This window comes from Pristiophorus japonicus, chromosome 1 (assembly GCF_044704955.1).
Source record: "Pristiophorus japonicus isolate sPriJap1 chromosome 1, sPriJap1.hap1, whole genome shotgun sequence".
NCBI lineage: Eukaryota > Metazoa > Chordata > Chondrichthyes > Pristiophoridae > Pristiophorus > Pristiophorus japonicus.
Genome location: NC_091977.1, coordinates 9,040,841 through 9,068,087, shown reverse-complemented (window position 1 = coordinate 9,068,087; position 27,247 = coordinate 9,040,841). Strand labels below are relative to the sequence as shown.

Genomic DNA, 27,247 nt, shown 5'->3' with positions numbered 1-27,247 from the left:
TGGTTGACTCTTAACTGCCCTTTAAAATGGCCGAGCAAGTCACTCAGTTGTATTCAAGGCGGCGGCTCACCACCACCTTCGAGGGAAATTAGGGATAGGCAATAAATTCTGGCCTTGCCGGCGACATTCACATCCCGTTAATGAATAGATTTTTAAAAAAATATGGTGGGAAAGTGAAGTTAATGTAGAAGTTCAGCCATGATCTATTGAATGGCGGTAGCGGCCCAATGGACTGCATGGTCCACTCCTGTTCCTAATGTTCCTATGTTTCTAACTTGCTAATGAAGACAGCAGTCAATCTTACTCCCACAAAAATTCCATGTCCCAGGAAGACATCGGGTGGCGTCATCACCACAGGTATATAAAGTGCTTCTTTGCTGATTGCTGGCCCAATGACAGACACATTTCAGCTGTATGATTTCTTTCTCACATGGGGTGGATGGTTGGAACAAAATAATTACATGAATACAAAATACAAAGTACTGCGGATGCTGGAATTCTGAAATTAAAAAAACAGAAACTGGACGAAAGGTCATTGGTCAATTCTTTCTCTCTCTGCAGATGCTGCCCGTCCTGCTGAATTTTCCAGCATTTTCTGTTTTTATCACATAAATAATTCCATTATTTGATATTTTTGTTCTCATCAGAGTAAGCGCTGGACAATGAAATGAGTCAGCAGCACGGGTACACATTCTGTAAAGCACCTTGGCAACTACTGTTTATGCATTCACCCAGCCCTGTCGAACAGAGTTAACACAGTATGGTCTGCTTTTGCTGGTGACTTTTTCCAGATAGCTAATCTTTCTTCTAACCTCTAGTCTTGCTTCAGACTTACCCAAGTAATCCCCCCCTTTTCTCCAATGTTCTTCCGTCGCCTCTTGAAAGAGCTGCCTCCTCGAGTCCAGCAGACTCCAGATACCATCTAATACCTCAAACAAGTGAGCACCATTCATGAGAATCAAGACAGTGAGTGTCCACTATTCAACATCAGATGGCAGTGCAGACATACCAAATCTTATCCTCATTGACACATTATCTAGCTGGAGTTACTGGGTACCAATCCAGAGAAGGACCCCTTAGTTGACTCTCTCTCCCCACCCGCCTCCACCCCCCTCCCCCCACAATTACACTCCTGTGAAGTGTCTTGGGACATTTTACTACGTTAAAGGCGCTATACAACTGCAAGTTGTTGTTGCTGGAAAGTGTACAACAGTGGACATCGGGTGGAACAGGGACAGGGTCAGCACGCCTGCGATGTCTCCTCTGCCCACCTCATTTGAAAAGTCTCAATGTCTCGGCTCATAAACCAAGCAAAAATGAATGTGTGCAGCCAATAAAATTTAAGAAAAAAAATATAACTAGCATAGTGGATTTTCTTCAATGAGCACTCTGCTCAGTAGCTGACAGGTGCAATGCACCCGAGGTATGTTGCATCTTAAGGGGAAACAGCTGCCTTTTTGACTCCTATGACATTTGCACATTCCAGGGCACTGCAGGTGAAGGGCTGCCACTGTGGCTAGGCCATCCACCAAACAATTCTAGAGGGAGATAGATATGCAAATGTAGGTCTATTTGGATGCTGCCGCAGACCCTCCAGTTCATGGAGGTCCAAGCATCGCGCCAAGTCTCTTCAGGAACTCAGCAGTTGCATTAGCAGTGCAATGAGAAAGATGGCCAGATACACCCCCTCATGCCACATTAGAACAGGTACAGCAGGTATAGGGCCAGATATAAACACACACACAGTACCTGTACTACCATATATCTATCCACAAGATATCCTGGAACATCGTAATGGGGGAAAGGCCCTGACATAAGTGTTCTTTGCCCCAGTTTCCTCTTCCCTGTGCCTAGGAAATGCCAACTCACCCAGGTGCAGGCAAGAGGAAAGGCTATTCAACATGTTTTTGCTCAAGTTCACTATGCAAGTGAGTCCAGAAAGAAAGATGGACTTTTATTTATATAGTAACTTTCACGGTGTCCCAAAGTGCTTTACAGCCAATTGAATACTTTTGTAGCCATTGTCGTCATGTAGTAATCTGCAAAGGGATATAGACAGGCTAAGTGAGTGGGCAAACATTTGGCAGATGGAGTATAATGTGAGAAAGTGTGAGGTTATCCACTTTGGTAGGAAAAATAAAAAAGTTAATTATTATTTAAATGGAGAGATTACAAAATGCTGCGGTACAGAGGGATCTAGGGGTCCTTGTACATGAAACACAAAAAGTTAGCATGTAGGTACAGCAAGTAATCAGGAAAGCAAATGGAATGTTGGCCTTTATTGCAAGGGGGATAGAGTATAAACGTAGGGAAGTCCTGCTACAACATAACATGAGAAATAGGAATAGGAATAGGAGTAGGCCATACGGCCCCTCGAGCCTGCTCCGCCATTCAATAAGATCATGGCTAATCTGATCAGCTCCACTTCCCCAACTGCTCCCCATAACCCTTTATCGTTTAACAAACTGTCTATTTCTGTTTTAAGTTTATTCAATGTCCCAGCTTCCACAGCTCTCTCAGGCAGCAAATTCCACAGATTTACAACCCTCAGAAGAAATTTCTCATCTCTGTTTTACATGGACGGCTCCTTATTCGAAGATCATGTCCTCTAGTTCTAGTCTCCCCCATCAGTGTAAACATCCTCTCTGCATCCACCTTGTCAAGTCCCCTCATAATCTTATACATTTCGATAAGATCACCTCTCATTCTTCTGAATTCCAATGAGTAGAGGCCCAACCTACTCAACCCTTCCTCATAAGTCAACTCCCTCATCCCCGGAATCAGCCTAGTGAACCTTCTCTGAACTTCCTCCAAAGCAAGTATATCTTTTCGTAAATATGGAAACCAAAACTGCACGCAGTATTCCAGGTGGCCTCACCAATACCTTATATAGCTGTAGCAAGACTTCCCCGCTTTTGTACTCCATCCCCTTTACAATAAAGGCCAAGATATCATCTCACACTTTCCAACATTATACTTTATCTGGCAAATTTTTGCCCACTCACTTAGCCTGTCTAAGTCCTTTTGCAGATTTTTTGTGTCCTCCTCACACATTGCTTTTCCTCCATTCTTTGTATCTGTATTGGTGAGACCACACCTAGAGCAGTTTTGGTCTCCTTATTTAAGAAGGGATATTGGAGGCAGTTCAGAGAAGGTTCAGTAGGTTGATTCCTGAGATGAAGGGGTTGACTGATGAAGAAAGGTTGAGCAGGTTGGGCCTATACTCATTGGAGTTTAGAAGAATGAGAGGTGATTTTATTGAAACATAAGAGATACTAAGGGGGCTCGACAAGTTGGATGCAGAGAGATGTTTCCATTCGTGGGGAAATCTAGAAGTAGAGGGCAGAGTTTAAGACTAAGGAGTCGCCCATTTAGAACTGAAATGAGGAGAAATTTCTTCTCTCAAGAATCTGTGGAATTCTCTGCCCAAGAGAATGGTGGAGACTAGGTCATTGAATATACTTAAGGTGGGGACAGACAGATTTTTGAACGATAAGGGAGTGAAGGGTTATGGGGAGCGGGCAGGGAGGTGGAGCTGAGCCCAAAATCAGATCAGCCGTGATCTTATTAAATGGCAGATCCAATGGCTTACTCCTGCTCCTATTTCTTATGTTCTATGTAAAATGCAGGAAAAAAATAAAGACTACATAAAGGATACAAAAGAGAAATTCTTGTTGCGAATGTGGGGTGCTTCATAAAATGTGTGTGTTTGAGATGTTCCAATAGCATCAATCTCCAATAGGGATCTTTCACTACACAGTAAATCACGCACGATTACTAAGCAGGCTGGTGAGTCATTGTGACTTTGAGATCACCTTAATTCACCCCTGGCTGACTGACAAATGGCATGCTCCAGCAATGGGATGGAAGAAGAGGTACTGCAGCTCTCAGCACTGGTAACAAGCAATGACTCAATAAGCATGTATGCCCCCACACCCAATATGGACATGCTGGCTGGTCGATCCTGTACCTGCTTGTGCTTTTTTTTAAAAAAAGGGATGTGTGGTAACTTACAATATTAACCACCTAAGTAAAGGAAAAGGAGTTGACTCTAACCAAAGAGTGGACGGGAAACAGATTTCAAAAGTTACCAGTCATAGGTGACACTATTACACCATTGTGACTCGATAACTCCCAATTGAGGGCCACAATCCCAATGTCCTGCATGAGGACAACTCTCAAGCACAGAAATAATTTATAAATTGCCCATTACATCTCTCAGAAACAGGTCAGTTTCACTTTCAATGAACTCATTTGAACTGCAGTCACTGTATTTAAACAAATGCAACAGCCATTTTTCACACAGCAAGACCAGTTAATATCTGGAGGTTTTATTTGAGTGAGGATTTGTTGGCCAGGATACCGGAAAACTCCCTGGTCTTATTGAATGGCGGAGCAGACTCAAGGAGCGTATGGTCTACTCCTGCTCCTAATTCTTGTGTTCTTCTTCGAATAGTGCTATGGCATTTTAAACATCCACTTGAACTACCACAGCAAGCAGACAGGTCCTCGTTTAATGTCTCATCTGAAGGATGGCACCTCTGACAATGCAGCACTCCCTCAGTGCCGTGCTCAAATGTCAGCCTAGATTACATGATTAAATCCCAGAACGGATCTTAAAGTTGCAACTTTCTGACTCGGAGTCAAGCTAACACTGCAACACACTGCACCGAGGAAGGATGGTACACTGGCCTGCATTTGAGTCTCCACAGTATGTGATTTTAAATTATATACCCAGGAATTTGCTGGGCAGATATAAGGCTTTGAGAGCAGGAATTACAGAAGCGTCAGCAGTTCTAATAACATTAAAAGCCCTATAATTCTCAGTCCTGTCAATTGTTTTATAATTCTGGGATAGTCTTGCCTCTTTTGCTTTCTTTCACTAGACACCGTGTAGTAGAGGGAAGGGTAGTGAATCCTAACTCTAGCAAAATCACACAGCTGATTAGGCTGTAAATGGAAATGCAGGGGAACATAAGAGCTAAGGCCTACACGTTAAGGGAAAGTGGGTTGCAAGTAGTTCCTTGGATGATGAGGAAAATGGAGGGCACATTCAAATATGTTAGGCAGTAGTTAGTGAGCATATTGGGGCAACAGAAAACATTGCTACAAAAAGAAAGATCGGAATACTTACATTTATATAGCACCTTTCACGAACGCCGGACTTCCCAAAGTATTTTACAGTCAATGAAATATTTTTCAAGTGCAGTCACTGTTGTAATGTAGGAAACGTGGCAGCCAATTTGCACAAAATGTGATAATAATCAGATTTTTTTTTGAGATGTTGATTGAGGGATAAATAATGGCCAGGACACCAGGTATAATGCCGAAATAGTGCCACAGAATCTTTACGCCCACCTGAGAGAACAGACGGGTCCTCGGTTTAATGCCTCATCTGAAAGACGGCACCTCTGAAAGTGCAGCACTCCCTCAATACTGCACTGGTCAGCTGAGATTTTTGTGTTTCTCAACCTTCTGACTCAGAGGCGAGAGTGCTACCAACTGAGCCAAGGCTGACATGACAAGAGTCAAACACACTACTAGTGCTCACATTGTGTTCCAGTGGTTCCTGACTGCTAAACCCAGACAGAGCCTCTTCAGTAAACCCTAGTCAGAAGAATAGCTCATGTGTTTTCTACCCTCTCCCTCTATTTTCTCTTGACACATTCTCATTATTATTCCAACACACCATTGTTATACCAAGACACAGGTAGGAGGCCATTCAAAAAAGGTTAAACTTTCCAGGGATACATTCAGAGGAGATACTTTTACTCAAAGTACTCCCCTACAATTGGTTGGAAAGAAAATATTAAAACTATTCAATCATTTTTTTTAAAAATGAAATCCTCCAGCCATTTTCAGGTCTCCTCATTGCAAGACGTGCTTCCACGTCATCATCAGACAGTGAAGTCCTTGTGCTTCTCAGAACAGCAAAAGGGAAAGAAAAGATAGCCTGAGTATTCTGAATAAAATGGACATAATAATGAATTAAAAGTACCCTCCAAGTTCTTTCCACTTTAAAGGCATTCATCATCATCATCGACAGTCCCTCGGAGTCGAGGATGACTTGCTTCCACACTAAAAATGAATTCTCAGGTGATTGAAGAGTCCAATGCGGGACCGACAGTCTCTGTCACAGGTGGGGCAGACGATGGTTGGAGGAACAGGTGGGTGGGGTGCCTGGGTTGCCACACGCTCTTTCCACTGTCGACGCTTGGCTTCAGCTTGTTCTCGGCGAAGAGACTCGAGGTGTTCAACACCTTCCCGGATGCTTACCTCCACTTTGGGTGGTCTTGGGCTAGGGATTCCCAGGGGTCGGTGGGAATGTTACATTTTTTCAAGGAGGCTTTCACGCACAGGCACCTTCCACACTTTAATACATTCAATAATTAGATGATCACGTACTGGGTGCTGCAATGAGCGAGACAAAATTCTTTCATGGATGCCAATCCAGCACAGACTCAGGCCCTGTTTGTTGTTAGGACACCAAATCAGTCTGTGCCATCTCAAGCCAGTTCCCAGTGAGACTGTGTCGATAATATCAATTCCCCATAACCAAGCTAATCTAACAGATTCTCAGAGTAAACAGTTGGTGTGAGAAATGAAAGTGTCAAGCACTTCTAAGATTGTGATTAATGCACATTTTGAGAGCGGAGCAGGAGTCTAATGTTGTAACACCTGGAGTGTAGAGGGAGCCTTACACAGTATCTAAGTTGTGCTATGCCTGGCATGCGAGTACCTGATGTTACCACAGGTAACAAAAGTATGAAAAATGTCCCATACTTCAGCATTAATATATAACATGTAATGAGGAGGTAACACGGAGGGTCGATGAGTGTAGTGCGTTTGATGTGGTGTATATGGATTTTAGCAAGGTTTTTGATAAGGTCCATGGCAGACTGGTCACGAAAGTAAAAGCCCATGGGATCCAAGGCAAAGTGGCAAGTTGGATCAGAAGTGGCTCAGAGGCAGGAAGGCAGGGGAGAGTTTAAACTAACTTGTCAGGGGGATGGGAATCTGAAAGTAGATTCAGTAGGGAGAGGAGTAAAGCTGGAATTAGAAAGCAAAAATAAAGAGAGTTTGAAGGAGAGGGGGAACAAGCAGGAAAAAAGGATTAAAAAAAAAATTTAAAGGCTCTTTGTCTAAATGCACGAAGCATTTGTAACAAAATAGATGAGTTGACAGCACAAATTAAAACAAATGGGTATGATCTGATAGTCATTACAGAGACGTGGTTGCAAGGTGATCAGGACTGGGAACTAAATATTCAGGGCTATTTGACAATCTGAAAGGACAGACATAAAGGAAAAGGAGGTGGGGTAGCTCTATTGATAAAGGATGGAATCACTGCATTGGTGAGAAACAATATTGGTTCAAATGATCAGGATGTTGGAACAGTTTGGATGGAGATAAGGAATAATAAGGGGAAAAAAATCCCTGGTGGGCGTAGTCTATAGGCCCCCTAACAGTAGCAACTCTGTTGGTCGGAGCATAAACCAGGAAATGGTGGGGGCTTGTAAAAAGGGAACAGGGAAAAGGATGATTTTAACCTCCATATTGATTGGACATATCAAACTGGTCAGGGTAGCCTCGAGGAAGAGTTCATCAAGTGCATAAGGGTTCCTTGAGCAGTATGTAACGGAATCAACCAGGGGGCAGGCTATTTTAGATCTGATCCTGTGTAATGAGACAATAAATAATCTCCTAGTAAAGGATCCCCTTGGAATGAGTGATCATAGCATGATTGAATTTCAAATTCAGATGGAGGGTGAGAAAGTTGGATCTTTTGGAAAGTTGAATTGCAGGAAGATATCAATGCATAGGTCAGGTGGGCAGAACAGTGGAAAATGGAATTAAATCCGGAGAAGTATGAGGTAATGCATTTGGGGAGGGCTAACAAGGCAAGGGAATACACATTAAATGGTACAACACGGAGAAGTGTAGAGGATCAGAGGGACCTTGGAGTGCATGTCCACAGATCCCTGAAGGTAGCAGGACAGGTAGCTGTTAGTTAAGGCGGCATATGGAATACTTACCTTTATTAGCTGAGGCATAGAATACAAGAGCAGGGAGGTTATACTTAAACTGTAGAAAACACTAGTTAGGCCACAGCTAGACAACTGTGTGGAGTTCTGGTCACCACATTATAGGAAAGATGTGATTGCACTAGCAAGAGTAGAGAGATTTACGAGAATGTTGCCTAGACTGGAGAATTTTAGCTATGAGGAAAGATTGGATAAGCTGGGTTTGGTTTCGTTGGAACAGAGGAGGCTGAGGGAGACCTTATTGAGGTGTACAAAATTATGGGAGGCCTGGAGTGGATAGGAAGGACCTGTTTCCCTTAGCAGAGGGGTCAACAACCAGGGTGCATAGATTTAAAGTAATTGGTAGGTTTAGAGGGGATTTGAGGGGAAATGTTTTCATGCAGAGGGCTATGCGGGTCTGGAACTCACTGCCTGAAAGGTGGTAGACAAACCCTCACCACAGTTTTTAAAAAGTACTTGAATGTGCACTTGAAGTGCTGTAACCTACAAGGCTACGGACCAAGAGCAGGAAAGTGAGATTAGGCTGGATAACCTCTTGTTGGCTGGCGCAGACACGATGGGCCAAATGGCCTCCTTCCATGCTGCAAATTTCTATGATTCTATTATATATTATACCCAGCAACCACAGCCTTTTGGAGGGGAGTTTTCCCAGATTTCCGCTACACTTTGTGTGAAAAAATGCTTCCTGATTTTAATCCTAAATGGCTTAATCCTAATTTTAAAATTGGACTTGTTCTGGATTCTCCAGCAGTGTTTGAGCACTGTGCAAGAGGGAGCAATGTGCGGTGGCCCGGCCCGGAAATCGGCGCGGTCCCGGCCTGCAAGACCATCTGCAGACCGGCGCCATTAGAGGGAGCAATGTGTGGCGGCATGCCACTGCAGGAGGGCAACGGCTGACTGCAGTGCGGACAGGTACAGCAGGAGTGGCGGGGTCTGGGCGAAGGGGCGGCAAGAGTTCGTAAAAGGATGTGATCGGGGCCCAGGAGAGGAGAGTTTGGGGCTCAAAAGAGGCGAGGGCCCAGGGGCAGCACGGGTCAGCCCACACTGCGATGTGTGCGCGCATTTGATCCGTGCAGAGAGCTGGTCACCAGTCGTCCTGGTTAATCCTTGCCACTGGACCAAGACCTAGCTCTGTCAAGCCCGTGTGGTGGCTGGGGTGCAACGGCCACCAGACGTTAAAAAAACCACGCACAGGTATCTTCCACCCGTCAAGATGTAGTTCGGGATCTGGAATATTAGGTCCTTCATTGAAACACCTGTGAACTCATCCCGTTTCAGCGTGGAAGCAGGTCATCATTGTTTTGAGGGACTGCCTATGATGATGATTGAGCACTGTACCTGGCTACTAAGTCTGAGTTCTGGGTGCTAATGGAGACCCTCTTCTGATTCTTTTCTGTTAAGCTTATAATTAGCAGGGACCAACCCATTCAGGATGTTGACTGCCATCTTTCCCTGTAGTTTGGCAGTCTGTACTGATAGAATGCCATCCAGCTACCAGCCTCCCACCAGCAAATCCAAGCATTGGACCCTTTCATGCCCCTGCTCCCTCTTGCGCCTCAGCACCAGGTGTCCCAATCTCTCAGCCTCTACTGAGTGATCTGACTCTACTTGTAAATCCAGGAATGTTTCTGCTCTCTGCAGGCAGCTCTACCCCATTGTTCAGAATTTCACTGCTCAGAGAAGCAGTGGTACTATCAGAAAGCACGATTCTGAGATATAGATCACAGATGTTGAGATATTTAGAACGCAGTTTATTTCCCACGGTTTCCAATATTTTTTGAACTGTGCAATATCAGACACGTTGTTGGGAGCAGTCCAAACGTGGCCGTGCACAATAGCTGATTGAATATCCTTGATGCACAATAATACAACTCCAAAACATCGCGAGGCTCAATAATTCTTTCTAACCAGCAGTATTACTGACTGTATCTCGACTGATGTTAATCAAATTCCTTCCCACTGTCAGAATCAATAACTCCTCCCAGCCATTCCCTTGTGTTACTATCTCTTGTGATGTTACAGCTCTTACATTGCTCGGCTCAGCGCCTATCACGGGAAAACATAGTTTCAATTTTTGCAGTGTGCAGATAGACATTCAGTACAGTGCTTCAGTTTTCAAGAGAGACTGAATGACTAGAAGAGGACATGTGTGAAGTTTCAAGGGCAATGTCTGTACAAATTGAGCATCTCACAAATCTTCTATGATTTGTAAACAAATGAAATAAACTGCACTTCTTCACATCACTTGGATACGAGTTCACCAGAAGTAAAACACCATGGGCTAGATGTTCCACTTTGCTGTTTATCGCCTAAAAAATGGGTAATGTTCCAGCAATGTTCGATATCCCAGCCTTGCAGATTGCTGGCTCATCGCCCATTTTTTGTATGGCGATTTCCCGCTCGGCAATAGGCCAGCGACATCAAATGGACGAATCAAAAGGTCAGCGATGTGGCGCTTGCCAACAAACGGCCAGCGATGTAGAAGGCAAAAACTTCCCTAGCAACGGCCATCTGCGCATGAGATTTTTTTTTCCAGTTGACAGCATTTCGTGCGTTTCGGGAGGTCGGGGTCAATTACACATGCGCAGAAGGCTGTTGGGGAGAAAGAGAGAGGAGAGATAAAGGAGAGAGAGTTGTTGGAGTTGGAGGGAGGAGATTTGTGGAGTTTTGTTGAGTTTTTTGCCGTTGGAGATTTGGATAAATTGTAGAGATGCCATCATCATCATCATCCGAGAGCGTGGATGGGGATCGGAAAAGGGCAAAGCCATTTTCAGACGAGGCCTTCGAGGAAGTCCACTCCAGGTGAGCAGAACTTACCCGGGTGCTAAGGGCAAACCTCCACCCCGGGCGAACAGGAAGCTGTGCTCCGTGATTGCGGACGTCGTCTCTTCGGCGTCACAGGAGGCGAGGGGGCCCGACCAGTGCCGGAAGCATTGGAACAGCCTTGTGGCATCAGCTAGAGTAAGTACAGATTTTATGTTGTATTGATGAAGATTGTAATTAAAACTGTAATAGTAAATCTCCTGGATTGAATTAAATTTTGTAAATTCTTACATACATACGCATATAAACATATGTAGATCCAAAACACGCTGATCTTTGTTATAACCGTGCATCAATTATGGATCTCATTTGCATGTAACGTTTGAAGCTGTTGTCTTTCCATGAAATTGCCTAGTCAATTAGTTTATGCCATGCTCTTTTCACGTTTGCAGTAGAAGATAGCTAACAACAGGGCGCAGCGGAGGTGCACCGGAGGGGGCCCTGCTTCCATGCAGACTTTAAGTGAGCTGGAGGAGCGTGCAGCAACGCTGCTGGGAACCACCAGTCACTCGGCCACTGCCCGTGGTGTTGCAGGACCCTCCCATGCGTCACGTGAGTAATGTGTGAAACAGTTTTAAAGTAATGTAACATTATTTAATTAAAATGCAATGTACGGATGATGTCATATCATGAATGCAGCCTTTGTGCTACTCTCAGGTTGACAACATAAGAACATAAGCAATAAGAAAAGGGGAAGGTCATCTGGCCAACTGTCCCCTTCTCTGCACGCTCCCCATAAACCTGTGTCCATCTGCGACTGATGCAGCCGCGGCAGGTTTTCTGGGGCAGTTAAATCCACATGATACATTAGCGTCGAGGAGGTGCGTGGAGAGGCAGTCGGGACTTCGGAGAGAGGCCTATAAAAGGCACAGCAGGGAGTCCGGGGCCCAGCGTCGAGGAGGTGCGTGGAGAGGCAGTCGGGACTTCGGAGAGAGGCCTATAAAAGGCACAGCAGGGAGTCCAGGGCACAGCGTCGAGGAGGTGCGTGGAGGGGCAGTCGGGACTTCGGAGAGAGGCCTATAAAAGGCACAGCAGGGAGTCCGGGGCCCAGCGTCGAGGAGGTGCGTGGAGAGGCAGTCGGGACTTCGGAAAGAGGCTTATAAAAGGCACAGCAGGGAGTCCGGGGCCCAGCGTCGAGGAGGTGCATGGAGAGGCAGTCGAAACTTCGGAGAGAGGCCTATAAAAGGCACAGCAGGGAGTCCGGGGCCCAGCGTCGAGGAGGTGCGTGGAGAGGCGTACTTGTACAGCTACAGGGAGAAGGCAAAAAAGAAGTAGAAAGAAATAGAAAGGTGACGTCACAGCCAAGGGGGTAAGTGATTGGCTGGTGATTGGTGAGTAGTTTTTCTTTTCTTTTTTCTCTTCTATAACAGTGAGTAACTTTTAACATTGTTGTTGCCAATTTACCTGTATATACTCGCGTATCATGCGACTTTTGAAGACCTAAATTGTAACCTAAATTTGGGGGGGTCGCATGATACGCGAGATACAAAATTTGCAGGTGTGAAGTGCTGGCCAAGATTAAGCTGTTAGGCTGTTAAGCAGACCGTATCCACGCTGAATCTCGGCAGGTATCTCTTGGGCTGGATTGCAGCCTCTATTGTCACTTGTACTGTATCTTTGCTGTGGTCTAGAGATCGCCACCCACAACTCCCTCTGAAGTTTGCTGCATTATTAGAGGCTTTAACAATCAAATCTCCATCTATCTCAGCCCATGCTTCTTTTACCCGCAAACACAGTAGAGGCAAATCCGGAGCCTTCATATTCCCTCCCTTCGTAAATGATTTCTCTCCTTCCATCATCCAGTCATTCCATTTCTTTCTTATATTGTCTTTAAATGGCTTATTAATGGATACGTCAAGTGGCTGAACGACGCTAGTCAAGCCAGCTGGAATGATTGCTAAATCGGTGTTCGATTCGCGAACAGCTTTCACAACAGAATCCACTCGATGTTTCATGATTCGGTTGTTAAGGTCTGTATTCGATCGTTGTTATGTGTTAGGGTACTTGTTACGTGTTGGGTACTTGTTAAACTTGTTTGAAAGCCTAGCCTAGTGGCATCTCTTATCTCAAAAAAGTGACTCGCATGATACATGAGATATATGATAAAATCATGTTTTGGGGACGAAAATTTAGGGGTCGCATGATACGTGAGATCGTAGGATACGCAAGTATATACGGTAAGTGTATCTAAGAGTTAAGTCATGGCAGGAGAGCTCGGTCACGTGATATGCTCCTCCTGTACCATGTGGGAACTCAGGGACACTTCCGGTGTCCCTGACGACTACATCTGCGGGAAGTGTATCCGCCTCCAGCTCCTGACGGACCGCGCTGCGGAATTGGAGCTGAGGGTGGATTCACTCTGGAGCATCCACGATGCTGAGAATGACGTGAGTAGCACGTGTAACGAGTTGGTCTTACCGCAGGAGAAGGGTCCACAGCCAGCTAGGGAATGGAAGACCAGTAGGAAGAGTAGGTAGTGCAGGGGTCCCCTGTGGTCATCCCCCTACAAAACAGATACACTGCTTTGAGTACTGTTGAGAGGGTTGACTCATCAGGGGAGGGCAGCAGCAGCCAAGTTCATAGCACTGTGGCTGGCTCTGCTGCACAGGAGGGCAGGAAAAAGAGTGGGAGAGCGATAGTGATAGGGGATTCAATTGTGAGGGGAATAGATAGGCGTTTCTGTGGCCGCAACCGAGACTCCAGGGTGGTATGTTGCCTCCCTGGTGCAAGGATCAAGGATGTCTCGGAGCGGGTACAGGACATTCTAAAAAGGGAGGGAGAACAGCCAGTTGTCGTGGTGCACATTGGTACCAACGACATAGGTAAAAAAAGGGAGGAGGTCCTACGAAAAGAATTTAAGGAGCTAGGAGCTAAATTAAAAAGTAGGACCTCAAAAGTAGTAATCTCGGGATTGCTACCAGTGCCACGTGCTAGTCAGAGTAGGAATCGCAGGATAGCGCAGATGAATACGTGGCTTGAGCAGTGGTGCAGCAGGGAGGGATTCAAATTCCTAGGGCATTGGAACCGGTTCTGGGGGAGGTGGGACCAGTACAAACCGGACGGTCTGCACCTGGGCAGGACCGGAACTAATGTCCTCGGGGGAGTGTTTGTTAGTGCTGTTGGGGAGGAATTAAACTAATATGGCACGGGGATGGGAACCAATGCAGGGAGAAAGAGGGAAACAAAAAGGAGACAAAAGCAAAAGACAGAAAGGAGATGAGGAAAAGTGGAGGGCAGAGAAACCCAAGGCAAAGAACAAAAAGGGCCACTGTACAGCAAAATTCTAAAAGGACAAAGGGTGTTAAAAAAACAAGCCTGAAGGCTTTGTGTCTTAATGCAAGGAGTATCCATAATAAGGTGGATGAATTAACTGTGCAAATAGATGTTAACAAATATGATGTGATTGGGATTACAGAGACGTGGCTCCAGGATGATCAGGGCTGGGAACTCAACATCCAGGGGTATTCAACATTCAGGAAGGATAGAACAAAAGGAAAAGGAGGTGGGGTAGCATTGCTGGTTAAAGAAGAGATTAATGCAATAGTTAGGAAGGACATTAGCTTGGATGATGTGGAATCTATATGGGTAGAGCTGCAGAACACCAAAGGGCAAAAAACATTAGTGGGAGTTGTGTACAGACCTCCAAACAGTAGTAATGATGTTGGGGAGGGCATCAACAGGAAATCAGGGGTGCATGCAATAAAGGTGCAGCAGTTATAATGGGTGACTTTAACATGCACATAGATTGGGCTAACCAAACTGGAAGCAATACGGTGGAGGAGGATTTCCTGGAGTGCATAAGGGATGGTTTTCTAGACCAATATGTCGAGGAACCAACTAGGAGGGAGGCCATCTTAGACTGGATGTTGTGTAATGAGAGGGGATTAATTAGCAATCTCGTTGTGCGAGGCCCCTTGGGGAAGAGTGACCATAATATGGTGGAATTCTGCATTAGGATGGAGAATGAAACAGTTAATTCAGAGCCCATGGTCCAGAACTTAAAGGGTAACTTTGAAGGTATGAGGCATGAATTGGCTAGGATAGATTGGCGAATGATACTTAAGGGGTTGACTGTGGATGGGTAATGGCAGACATTTAGAGACCGCATGGATGAACTACAACAATTGTACATTCCTGTCAGGCGTAAAAATAAAAAAGGGAAGGTGGCTCAACCGTGGCCATCAAGGGAAATCAGGGATAGTATTAAAGCCAAGGAAGTGGCATACAAATTGGCCAGAAATAGCAGCGAACCCGGGGACTGGGAAATTTAGAACTCAGCAGAGGAGGACAAAGGGGTTGATTAGGGCAGGGAAAATGGAGTACGAGAAGAAGCTTGAAGGGAACATTAAGACGGATTGCAAAAGTTTCTATAGATATGTAAAGAGAAAAAGGTTAGTAAAGACAAACGTAGGTCCCCTGCAGTCAGAATCAGGGGAAGTCATAACGGGGAACAAAGAAATGGCAGACCAATTGAACAAGTACTTTGGTTCGGTATTCACTAAGGAGGACACAAACAACCTTCCGGATACAAAAGGGGTCAGAGGGTCTAGTAAGGAGGAGGAGGAACTGAGGGAAATCTTTATTAGTCGGGAAATTGTGTTCGGGAAATTGATGGGATTGAAGGCCGATAAATTCCGAGGGCCTGATGGACTGCATCCCAGAGTACTTAAGGAGGTGACTTTGGAAATAGCGGATGCATTGACAGTCATTTTCCAACATTCCATTGACTCTGGATCAGTTCCTATCGAGGGGAGGGTAGCCAATGTAACCCCACTTTTTAAAAAAGGAGGGAGAGAGAAAACACGGAATTATAGACCGGTCAGCCTGACCTCAGTAGTGGGTAAAATGATGGCATCAATTATTAAGGATGTCATAGCAGTGCATTTGGAAAGAGGTGACATGATAGGTCCAAGTCAGCATGGATTTGTGAAAGGGAAATCATGCTTGACAAATCTTCTGGAATTTTTTGAGGATGTTTCCAGTAGAGTGGACAAGGGAGAACCAGTTGATGTGGTATATTTGGACTTTCAGAAGGCTTTCGACAAGGTCCCACACAAGAGATTAATGTGCAAAGTTAAAGCACATGGGATTGGGGGTAGTGTGCTGACGTGGATTGAGAACTGGTTGGCAGATAGGAAGCAAAGAGTAGGAGTAAATGGGTACTTTTCAGAATGGCAGGCAGTGACTAGTGGGGTACCGCAAGGTTCTGTGCTGGGGCCCCAGCTGTTTACATTGTACATTAATGATTTAGACGAGGGGATTAAATGTAGTGTCTCCAAATTTGCGGATGACACTAAGTTGGGTGGCAGTGTGAGCTGCGAGGAGGATGCTATGAGGCTGCAGAGTGACTGGGATAGGTTAGGTGAGTGGGCAAATGCATGGCAGATGAAGTATAATGTGGATAAATGTGAGGTTATCCACTTTGGTGGTAAAAACAGAGAGACAGACTATTATCTGAATGGTGGCAGATTAGTAAAAGGGGAGGTGCAACGAGACCTGGGTGTCATGGTACATCAGTCATTGAAGGTTGGCATGCAGGTACCAAAGCAAATGGCATGTTGGCCTTCATAGCGAGGGGATTTGAGTACAGGGGCAGGGAGGTGTTGCTACAGTTGTACAGGGTCTTGGTGAGGCCACACCTGGAGTATTGTGTACAGTTTTGGTCTCCTAACTTGAGGAAGGACATTCTTGCTAATGAGGGAGTGCAGCGAAGGTTCACCTGACTGATTCCCGGGATGGCGGGACTGATCTATCAAGAAAGACTGGATCAACTGGGCTTGTATTCACTGGAGTTCAGAAGAATGAGAGGGGACCACATAGAAACGTTCAAAATTCTGATGGGTTCAGACAGGTTAGATGCAGGAAGAATGTTCCCAATGTTGGGGAAGTCCAGAACCAGGGGTCACAGTCTCAAGATAAGGGGTAAGCCATTTAGGACCGAGATGAGGAGAAACTTCTTCACCCAGAGAGTGGTGAACCTGTGGAATTCTCTACCACAGAAAGTTGTTGAGGCCAATTCACTAAATATATTCAAAAAGGAGTTAGATGAAGTCCTTACTACTAGGGGGATCAAGGGGTATGGTGAGAAAGCAGGAATGGGGTACTGAAGTTGCATGTTCAGCCATGAACTCATTGAATGGCGGTGCAGGCTAGAAGGGCCGAATGGCCTACTCCTGCACCTATTTTCTATGTTTCTTTAAGTATGTAAAATCTTGTCGGTAATGTGTACCCTTCTGTTCTAATAAGCTCAATAGGCTCAATTGTGCTTTGAAGGTCAACCAGAGGCGCAAGGAGGCCGCACAGGAGGAGGAGGAGGAGGAGGAGTATACGGCCGAGCCGGAGGAGGAGGAAGAAGAAATGGAGGAAGCCACAGAGGCGGATGAATATGCGGCCACCGTGGAAGTTGTTATTCCAACTGAAGAGGCACCAGGACCAAGCGGCGTGCAGCTGGCAACGCCAAGGCGCGTTATAGTGCGCACGCTGACCCCCACGGAGGTCGGGTCAGCGAGCTCAGCACTCGTCTGCAGTGGACGATCGGATAGAGGGCTTGATCTCCTTGTGCGAGGAGACGGTCGCAATAAATCGGGAGCATCTCCAGCGGTTCGCGCGGGAATTTTCCCAGGTGTCTGCTGCCCAAGCGGAGGCAATGCAGCAGATGCTGGAGGAGATGCGTGCACAGCATGCGTTGCTGGCTGAGCACGGTGCTGCACCCCAAGGTGCCGTGATCGATCGAAGCACAACCCCAGCACAAAAGCGAGTCAAGAGGAAGCACTTCCTTCTGACTTGGAAGACGATGCTCCTGCCCATGTTTCGTCTTCTCCTCTAACAACCCCCCCAGCCCCCCCACAAACAGCCGATCGTGCCACCATCACCCCCACCATGGCAGGAAGTTTTGCTCTTGCTCAATACACGCTCGCGTCATCTCGGTATCGGGGGACCAAAACAGGCAGGTGGGGGGGGGTCCAGAATCTGGAGGGAAACAGGTAGGGAGGGGAGTGTTATTGTTGTTCATGTTTTTCTTGTTCTTCTTCTTGTTGCTGTTGGGGGGGTAGGTGTTTAAAATTGAAATTGTTAATAATAAAATTTTGTTGAATCTTACAATTGTTGTGCATTGTCTTTTAATAACGTAAATAAAGTTAAGTTAGAACATTAATACAACTGTTGTACATTTAAATACAAGTATAAATGTGAGTGGATCTATCAGTAAAAGGATGTTAAAAGCCCCTTTTAGCAGCCTTCTCCCTTCCTCCAACATTCAAAATAGCGTCCATAGTGTCACGTTCTGTGAGGAAGGTCAGCAAAAAGCAACTATTCTCCAGTGATGTTCTCGGCGAGCTATCAGCCCGGCGATGTGCCGAAAGTTGGGCTGGACGATGTGCGGTCGATCACCTCAGTGATCAGCTCGGCGATGTGAGCCGAAAGTCAGGGGGATAATTTTTCGCCGATGATCCAGCCTGAATTTCTACTTTTTTGTCAAAATGGGCGACGAAAGGCCGTTTTGGGCAATATATGGACGATGTGAAGTGGAAAGTCTAGCCCCATGAGAAACAGTTTTATGCTATTCTGCAGGCGCAAGGCTCCCCTCAGAGCACACATTCAAAATTTGTTTTCCTACCATGGAGAAACTAAGGCCCTTAGTGTAGCACAACAAGGAAGATGAAAACAATAGGAAAGTGACAAGGTAAATCAGGAAGTACTCATTAGGTAATATCAAGCTCAGCTTTTAAAGTTTGAAGGTCGATGGAGAAAGAAAGATTGAAAAAGGAGTTTCACATTTGCCCATTCACCTAACCTGTCCAAGTCCCCCAGCTTAGTGTCATCTGCAAACTTGGAGCTATTATATTCAATTCCTTCGTCTAAATCATTAATGTATATTGTAAATAGCTGGGGTCCCAGCTCTGAACCCTGCAGTATCCCACTAGTCACTGCCTGCCATTCTGAAAAGGACCCGTTTATTCCCACTCTTTGCTTTGTCTGTCAACCATTTCTCTATCCACGTCAATACATTACCCCCAATACCATGTGCCTTGTCTGGGACCTTCTTAAAAGCCTTTTGAAAGTCCAAATACTCCTTTATCCACTCTATTAGTTACATCCTCAAAAAACTCTAGAAGATTTGTCAAGCATGATTTCCCCTTCATAAACCCATGCTGACTTGGACCGATCCTGTCACTGCTTTCCAAATGCGCTGCTATTACATCTTTAATAATTGATTCCAGCATTTCCCCCACCACTGATGTCAGGCTAATTGGTCTATAATTCCCTGTTTTCTCTCTCCCTCCTTTTTAAAAAAGTGGAATTACATTAGCTACCCTCCAATCCATAGGAACTGATCCTGAGTTCATGGATTGTTAGAAAATGACCACCAATGCATCAACTATTTCTAGGGCCACTTCCTTAAGTACTCTGGGATGCAGACTATCAGGCCCTGGGGATTTATCGGCCTTCAGTCCCTTCAGTTTCCGTAACACCATTTCCTGACTAATAAGGATTTCCCTCAGTTCCCCCTTCTCACTAGTCCCTCGGTCCATTTGTATTTTCGGGAGGTTATTCGTGTCTTCCTTCGTGAAGACAGAACCAAATTTGTAGTTTGTGTGGCGTAAAAATAAAAAAGGGAAGGTGGCTCAGCCGTGGCTAACAAAGGAAATTAGGGAAAGTGTTAAATCCAAGGAAGAGGCATATAAATTGGCCAGAAAGATCAGCAAACCTGAGGATTGGGAGAAATTTAGAATTCAGCAGAGGAGAACTAAGGGTTTAATTAGAAAGGGGAATAGAGTACGAGAGTAAGCTTGCAAGAAACATAAAAACTGACTGTGAAGAGAAAAAGATTAGTGAAGACTAATGTAGGTCCCTTGCAGTCAGAATCAAGTGAATTCATAATGGGGAACAAGGAAATGGCAGACCAATTGAACAAATACTTTGGTTCTGTCTTCACTAAGGACATTTCACAAACTACAAAGTACAAATCTACTTTCTAAATGTAGATTTATCCTGCCTTTCAGGATTTTTTCCAATAATTTTCCCATCACTGAGGTCAGGCTGACAGGCCTGTATCTTTACAGTTCAACAGATCGGCAACGTTTAAAAACCGACATAGTATTTACATCAGCTAGGATGGCCGGGAAGCCTGATAGAGCACATGCGCTTGGAACCAATGTACTCTGTAAACTGTGCTTTGTTCTGCGCGGACTGTTTCTTTTACTGTGCAGTCCTTTTAAATTTCTGCGTGCATGCGCAGTATTTACAATGTAAAATCCAATGAGCCGCCTGCATAGGACCTTTGAGATTACTACACGGTCATGCACCCCTACTGAGCGAAAAGCTGTGCATTATAAAGCACCTCCACATCTCAGAAATGTCTCAAATCCCTTCACATACAATCAATTACTCTGGTAAATGCGCCAGCCATTATACACACCAACAGCAACAAGATGAACAACTAGTTAATCTGTTTTGCTGGTGATAAATAAAAAAGAACTTGCATTTATAAAGCAGCATCTTTCACATCTTCAGGACATCCCAAAGCTTTTCACAGCCAATGATTTGATTTTTGGATTGTAAACAATTTTGTTCTGAGAGAACTCCCCTGCTCTTCTTCAAATAGTGCCCTGGAAACTTTTACAGCCACCTGAACAAGCAGATGGGGGCCTCAGCTAAGGTCTCATCTGAAAAATGGCAACTCTGACAAAGCAGCATAGATTGTGTGCTCAAACTCATTTTGTTAGATAAAAAAGGATGGAAATACACTGGCGTTTTTATTTCTACAGCCTGTTTTTCTGGGGACATACTTTCTGACAGCAAAACTCAACAGGGGGGAGAAAAAATAGTGTAGTGCAGGCTTCTGAGCAGTATGTAAACAAACAGATTTAACAGTATGACCCCGAGCAGGATGCCCCGTGATGCTTTGCAACAGGAATGCACTGGGAGCCCTCCCTGTTTTAAGTGTGCCCTAGGTAGGCCTCAAAAATAGTTCTCTCTCCTGGTAATAATCAAGCTGCACACAAAAACCTTTTGAAGAGCTTCAAGGTCATATCATACCCTGCCTATTAAGCACATCACATTTTTAGGAAACAGCAACGACACAAACAATGTTTAAAATGAGTTCCGACAACTAAATAACCACAACTTCCTCATTTGAATGTTAAGTTCAGTACTGCATCAATTCAGGCTTCTCTCCCACCCATGCCAAAACACTTCTTGGATTTGCCCTGAAGTAATGACAACCCCGTGTGGAATGGGGAGGGGAGGGAGTGAAGACAGACGAGGCAGAGTTAAACTGAAAGCATCATTTAGTTGGTTGCACAATTTCCTGCAACACTGCTCTCTCTAAGAGCACAGAACCCCCGAGGGTTCACTATATTGCAGGAAGTGGTCTGTCAAGCAAGGTTATTACAGGTTTCCAGAGGCCACTTTTCACTATTTGTCCAAGTAAAGGAAAGCAGCCTGGATCTGCAGGGAGATTGCTTTGGAGTATCCGAATACATCTTCATTCCGCAGTCATTCACAAGTACACCCAGTCGCTTTTGACATTGGCTCATTGACACTCTGCAAAAAGGGCTGGCTGTCTGGAACAACAAGATGCTGGATGAAAGCCAACCTGCAGGAAGGGCAGCCACTGCAGGCCTCCTTACTCGTTTTCTTATGCCTGCTCTTAAAGCTGCAGTGCCTCACATTCACCTTGTATTCACACAGTTCACAGTGCAACACCATGGTGCAGAGTGCTGGAGTCAGCAAGCCTGCTCACACAGAGGGATGGTCTGGATGGCTCTGCATGTGGCGCTCCACATAATGAATTCTTCATCTGGGCCGTGCTGCTGTGGTGGAAGCGCACAGGTGCAAACAGAAAGAAATATTGCAACAAATCAACCCCAGGCAACTCCACAGTCCTGCAGAGCTCCTAAGTGGCCAATTTCAGAGACCAAGCAGCGAGGAAGAATTATTTTTTTGCAATGAAGATAGAGAGCAGTTAGATTGAGGGAGACAGTTTAGGTTTATTCTGCAAAAGAGACAGGCTTGTTGGAATTAACCATCTTTTCCTGTACCTATTTTTTTTTATTCAATTACCCACCCCCCCCCCCCACATATGTAGAGAACATGTGCTATTGATCAGTGTTCTACATCATTTGAGTTCTGCTCTGAAACTTCCAGTCACTGAAGCGATAGCTCGCATTAACTGCCATGTTTCAATAGATTAGTATGCGACATACTGCATCAACACACCGGAGAACTCCAAACCACAACAACTCCAAAAAAAATGGCAGTTCACTGGTATCTGCAAAGCTATAATGCAGGACAAAAGCAATACATTTCCCAGCGCTGCCACATAAAGGCATGCTACTGCTGAAAGTACACATTTCAATTTCTATTGTGAATTATCACATCCCAAAGCACTTCTGGAATGCAGTGACTCTTTAGGTAGGCAACATCCCAATGAGATGGCGAACCCAATAATCTGTTTATGGTGGTTTCTTGTAGGAAGAAGTTGTGATTAAGCAGCTGCTCACACCACTACAGTAACCGAAGGCCTACTAAATTTAAACATTCAAATTCAATTCCATTTTTCCCAGTGAGGTACATTTCCAGTCAATTCAAATGTGCATCACAAAAACAATCACATTTTTCAAACTGAAAACTAGGTGAAAGGCCACAGTCCCAGCCACCAGATTGGAGAGAGATTATGTATATATAACAGGAAGTCGTGGTTGGGTATCTCCAAGTTTGAATTTAAAAAGCCTGTAGGGGGAAAAGAAGAGGGAGAAAATCCCTGGGAAAGCACAAGCTAAAAGGAAATGAGTTTAACAGTGGTGACACAGAGGAGGAAGAGCTTGTTGGACAACATATTTAAAACTTAGGAACGAGAGAAAGGTTCAGAGGAGCACTGACGATATTGATGGTGTTGATAGAACAGTGAAAGAATGTCTGCAATGTTCTACAAGCTGGTAACGCATCAAGAGGTTGAGCTAGTTTGTATACAAGATTATACACAATCTGCAGTGTGGTGTAATAAAGTAACACATCAAAACGTTTAGATGACTCAAGCTACGCAGAAAGCTCAAGCAGTTTATTAATACCATGTATTAGGTAGAATATAGTATATATTAGGTATATATACTATACCTAATATATACTAGGTATAAGTATATATACCTAATTTCAATTTCTATTGTGAATTATCACATCCCAAAGCACCACACAATTACTTCTGGAATGCAGTGACTCTTTAGGTAGGCAACATCCCAATGAGATGGTGAACCCAATAATCTGTTTATGGTGGTTTCTTGTAGGAAGAAGCTGTGATTAAGCTTCCCCGTCATACAATCTAGAGTTATTCTACCTAATATATACTATACATTCTTATCTCTCTTTTTAAAGATATTTAATGATTTGCATGTAGCAGGATCTGATCTGTAACCATTGCCATTTTTTTTTATTCTTCTCCACCTTCCCACACCATTTGATTTTCTATCCTTCTCCCACTCTACCCTTTCCTGAAAACACTCCTGCTGAAGCACTGTTCGACGTGGATCAGCAGTTTTCTAGTACCTCATTCAAGTGGATACTCTTCATGCGAGAACCCATGAATATTGTTGGGATATCCTGTTCCCACCCGTTCCCTACGCAAACACTCTCACATTTTCTTTGCAGAGTGTGGGTTACTGGATAGTGAGCAGGAGCACAAACTAAATGTTCTCCTCCACAGCTGAGTGGAATTAAGGACAAGTGCAGTGCCCAGATATTGTCCTGGCTGAGATCCGCTAACTCAGCAAAGATGAAAATTGAACTGGAAACCTTCTGGTATGTATAGGAAATATCGAACAAACAGATTTGCATTTGTACAGCACCTTATGTCTCTCAGAAACATCTCAGAAGTCTGCCATATGCAATAAATTAATTTGCAGAAACTGTTGTGATGGAGGTAAATGCCACAAGCCATTTTGCATACAAGATCGCAATCAAGAGTGAATGGGCAGTTAATCTATTGCTGATATTGCTCGTGAGGGCGTGTCGGCCAGGATATCAGAACTCCCTGCTCTATTCTGAACACCGTCATGGGATCTCTAACTACCACCTGAAGGTTTAACGTCTCATCCGAAGGTCAGCACCTCTGAAAACGCAGCACCTTCACCTCTAGGTTTCCACCACCTCTCTCGAACCCTCTGTATGTCAGATTGTTTGACGAACCTCCAGTCTTGGATGAGCCACATTTTTGACACGTTAAACATTGGGAAGACAGGAGCCATAGTATTCAGCTCCCACTACAAATTCCATACACTTGCTACCGATTCCAGGCCACCCCCCAGTCACTGTTTCAGTCTGAACCAGACTGTTCACAACCCCAGCGACCTATTTCACCCCGAGCCGAGCTTCAGACCCCACATGATCCCCATTAAAAAGACTGCCTACTTTCACCTCCGCCTCAGCCCAGCTGATGCTGAAACCCTCATTCATGCTTCTATCACCTTCAGACTTGATTCCAAATGCTCTCTTAGCCAGCCTCTTTATCTTCCACCCACCATAAATTTGTGCTCATTCAAAATTCTGCTGCCCGTATCCTACCCTGCACCAAGACCCACTAACCCATCAACCGTCTTCAATGACTTACATTGGTTCTGTTACAATGCCTCAAATTTAAAATTCTCATCCTCGTGTTCAAATGACCTCGCCCTTCCCCATCTCCAACCACGACCAGCCGTACAATTCCTCCCAGTACTATGTTCCTCAGCCATCCCCATTCACTTCACCACTATTGGCAGCAATGCTTTCAGCCGCCCAGGCCCTACGATCTGGAATTCGCTCCCTAAACTTCTCCACTACTCTCTTTCTTCAAGACACTCCTTTAATCCCATTTTGCTGTGTCCATTTTTGTCTGATACGCTTTGTAAAACACCTTGGGATGTTCTTCTACATTAAAAGGTGCTATATAAATGGTTTACGGATGGTTGGTGTGCAAAATGGAAAAAATGCCAGACTGCTTCAGTACATGGTCGTCTTCTAAGATTGAGGCTGAACCACATTGTTGTAGTAGTCGAAGGAGCTTTGTTTTGCACGTGGCTGGCTGTACCTGACCTGGGTGAGCTTGAAGACATATAGTGCTATAAATGGGAAGACTTCCATTCCCAAGCATTGATATCCGTCACTTTGGAGCAGCTTGCAGCAGGCCTGCAACCAGAATAATGATAATGTGCTATCTGGTGCCATTTAGTCACTGGAACCTTTTGAAACCCAACTAGCTAGCAGTGCAAAGTTTCTAATCCCTCATCACCTTTAGCTAAAGGATTTTAAAAGAGGAAATCACATTGTATACGGGAGCTTGCAATCCAGATACAGTAAGGGGTAGTTTTGTAGGGTAAATTATTTTTTTGTCAACACGTTATTGAATATAGAAAATGGATCCAGTACTGTTGGGCAGAGGGTAGAGAAGTTCCTGAACTTTGCCGAGAGATGCTTTTGGTGGGTGGGGGGGTTGTTTATCACTTAGCATTCAAAGAAGCTTCTCTAAACATTTGTCTGAACTCGCATTGTAACATATGCAAAGCAGGATAAAAGCTGGAAATGTACTGCACAATGGATAACAGACGGGTGGGAGGAGAAGCAGAAGCTGCGAGAAATACGCAGCAGTTTAGCTAACCTCTGAACAAGGGCAGCTTAACATTTTGCATGGAGACCACCAGGTTTTGAAACCTTAACACGTTTTTTCTTTTTCAGATGCTGCCTGACCTGCTATACATTTTCAGCATTTGGTTTAGCTCATTAGCATGGCAGTAATAATTCAAAACAGTTGAGTGTGTATAAAAACTGTCAGTTCCAATGCCTGTGCCCTCAGATGAGGCAAATTTGTGTTCCAGTACTTAAAAACTCATGGAGGTTTAATTTCCTATATGGGCTTTGAGCACTTGTTAAATCATGGTCTGTGATTTTAATGCTGTTGTTAACTCATTTGTTTTACATGGGTTTAAGACTGTGTTAATGTAGCATATAAAAGGATTCCAAGCAAACCCTAGATATAATGCAGAGAAAAACATTAAGGCCGGATTTTGCAGTAAAAATAACAATGAGACGATCAGCGCTCACCATTATTGAAGTGTAAACTGGACAGCAACTTCCAGCAACTGCACATGTGCAGTTAAACGCAGAAATCAGGAGGTTGCTGTCAGAGTTTCCCTGCTCCTCCAGAAGCTTCGCTATACGGTGACTTGCTGAGAGACTTGGCATTGAAGCACATGGAACGGCATGAAGTTGTGATACTTGTGATAGATACACGCTAAATTCGCCAGAAAAAGTTAGGATTTGTCCATTCCAGCATAAATACATTTTTAAACTGTGATAAGTCTTAATTACTACCAAACCACCTCTCTGGTACTGAAAATTAACTTTTACAGCGTGGAGTCTCATTCCTTTAGATTTTAATTAATGATGAATATTTTTTTCAATAAAAATTAAAAAATATGTGTTACACTTTTTCTTTGTCTCTTTTATCTCTCTCTCTTAATCTCATCTTTCTTTCCCTCTCTTTATTTCATATTAACAATTGGTAGCACTGTCAGAAGGTTGTGGGTTCTAGGCTGACGCTCCAGCGTAGTACTGAGGGAGGGCTGCATCGTCTTTCGGATGAGATGTTAAACCAAGGGGAGCTCCCAGCAGCATTGACTACGAAAACTCAATATAACTTTTATTATTTACAGTCTCTTTAAGGATGTTAGGCTTGTTCTCAAAAGTTTACAGAAATGTTTAAAATTATGAAGGGGATTGATCAAGCTGATTCAGACGAATTGTTTACACTGATAAATGATTCAAATACTTGGGAATGCAGACAGAACTATTCCACTCAAAGGCTAAAAATGTGAAATAATTTACCAAGGGAGGACATTAAGATGCACTTGAAAGAAATGGTAGGAAGGTAGGGTTGAAATCAAACACAAAGGTACATGCTTGTTGGACTAAATGGCCATTTCCTGTCTGAAAATACCTATTTTGCTATGACCCGTCGTATAATTATATTGGAAGGGTCATTTCAGAGATAAGCAAAGTGCACAGTGTGAACATCACACAGATGCTCACCTGATTGCTGCAAGTACATTTCTGGCACTGTGGGGAGTCATAGCTTTACTTAGAGAATGAAGATGTTGTTTGGACAGCTTCTGCTATCACAATTACTATTTATTGAAGATTAATTGTATTTACCTTTAACAATGTGTTAAAAAAGCACAATCCTAATTAAAATCAGAGGAATACTAAATAAAAATTCCGACAGCATGAATTGTTCCACTAAAACATGTCAACTCTCCACAAATTAAAACTAGCACTCCAAGAGGGAAAAATGCTGCTCACAGTAATCAGTGATGTCAGCCACCTTCAATATATAAAAAAGACATGCAAAT

The 27,247-nt window shown here is 44.3% G+C and overlaps 1 protein-coding gene across 6 annotated transcripts in view; it reads right to left on the bottom strand.

Annotated features, from left to right (window-relative positions):
- Window positions 1-27,247, bottom strand: part of rictora (RPTOR independent companion of MTOR, complex 2 a) — a 231,604-nt gene that overhangs the window by 192,379 nt on the left and 11,978 nt on the right. The window contains exon 1 of one of the 6 annotated variants that reach the window (XM_070877332.1): window positions 24,936-24,946. The exons of 4 other annotated variants lie outside the window; for them this stretch is intronic. The gene's annotated coding sequence lies outside the window, so the exon portion shown is untranslated. Of the gene's footprint in view, window positions 1-10,862; window positions 10,956-24,935; window positions 24,947-27,247 lie in introns of those variants that run through there. One more of the 6 variants, XM_070877325.1, reaches the window with a different exon arrangement.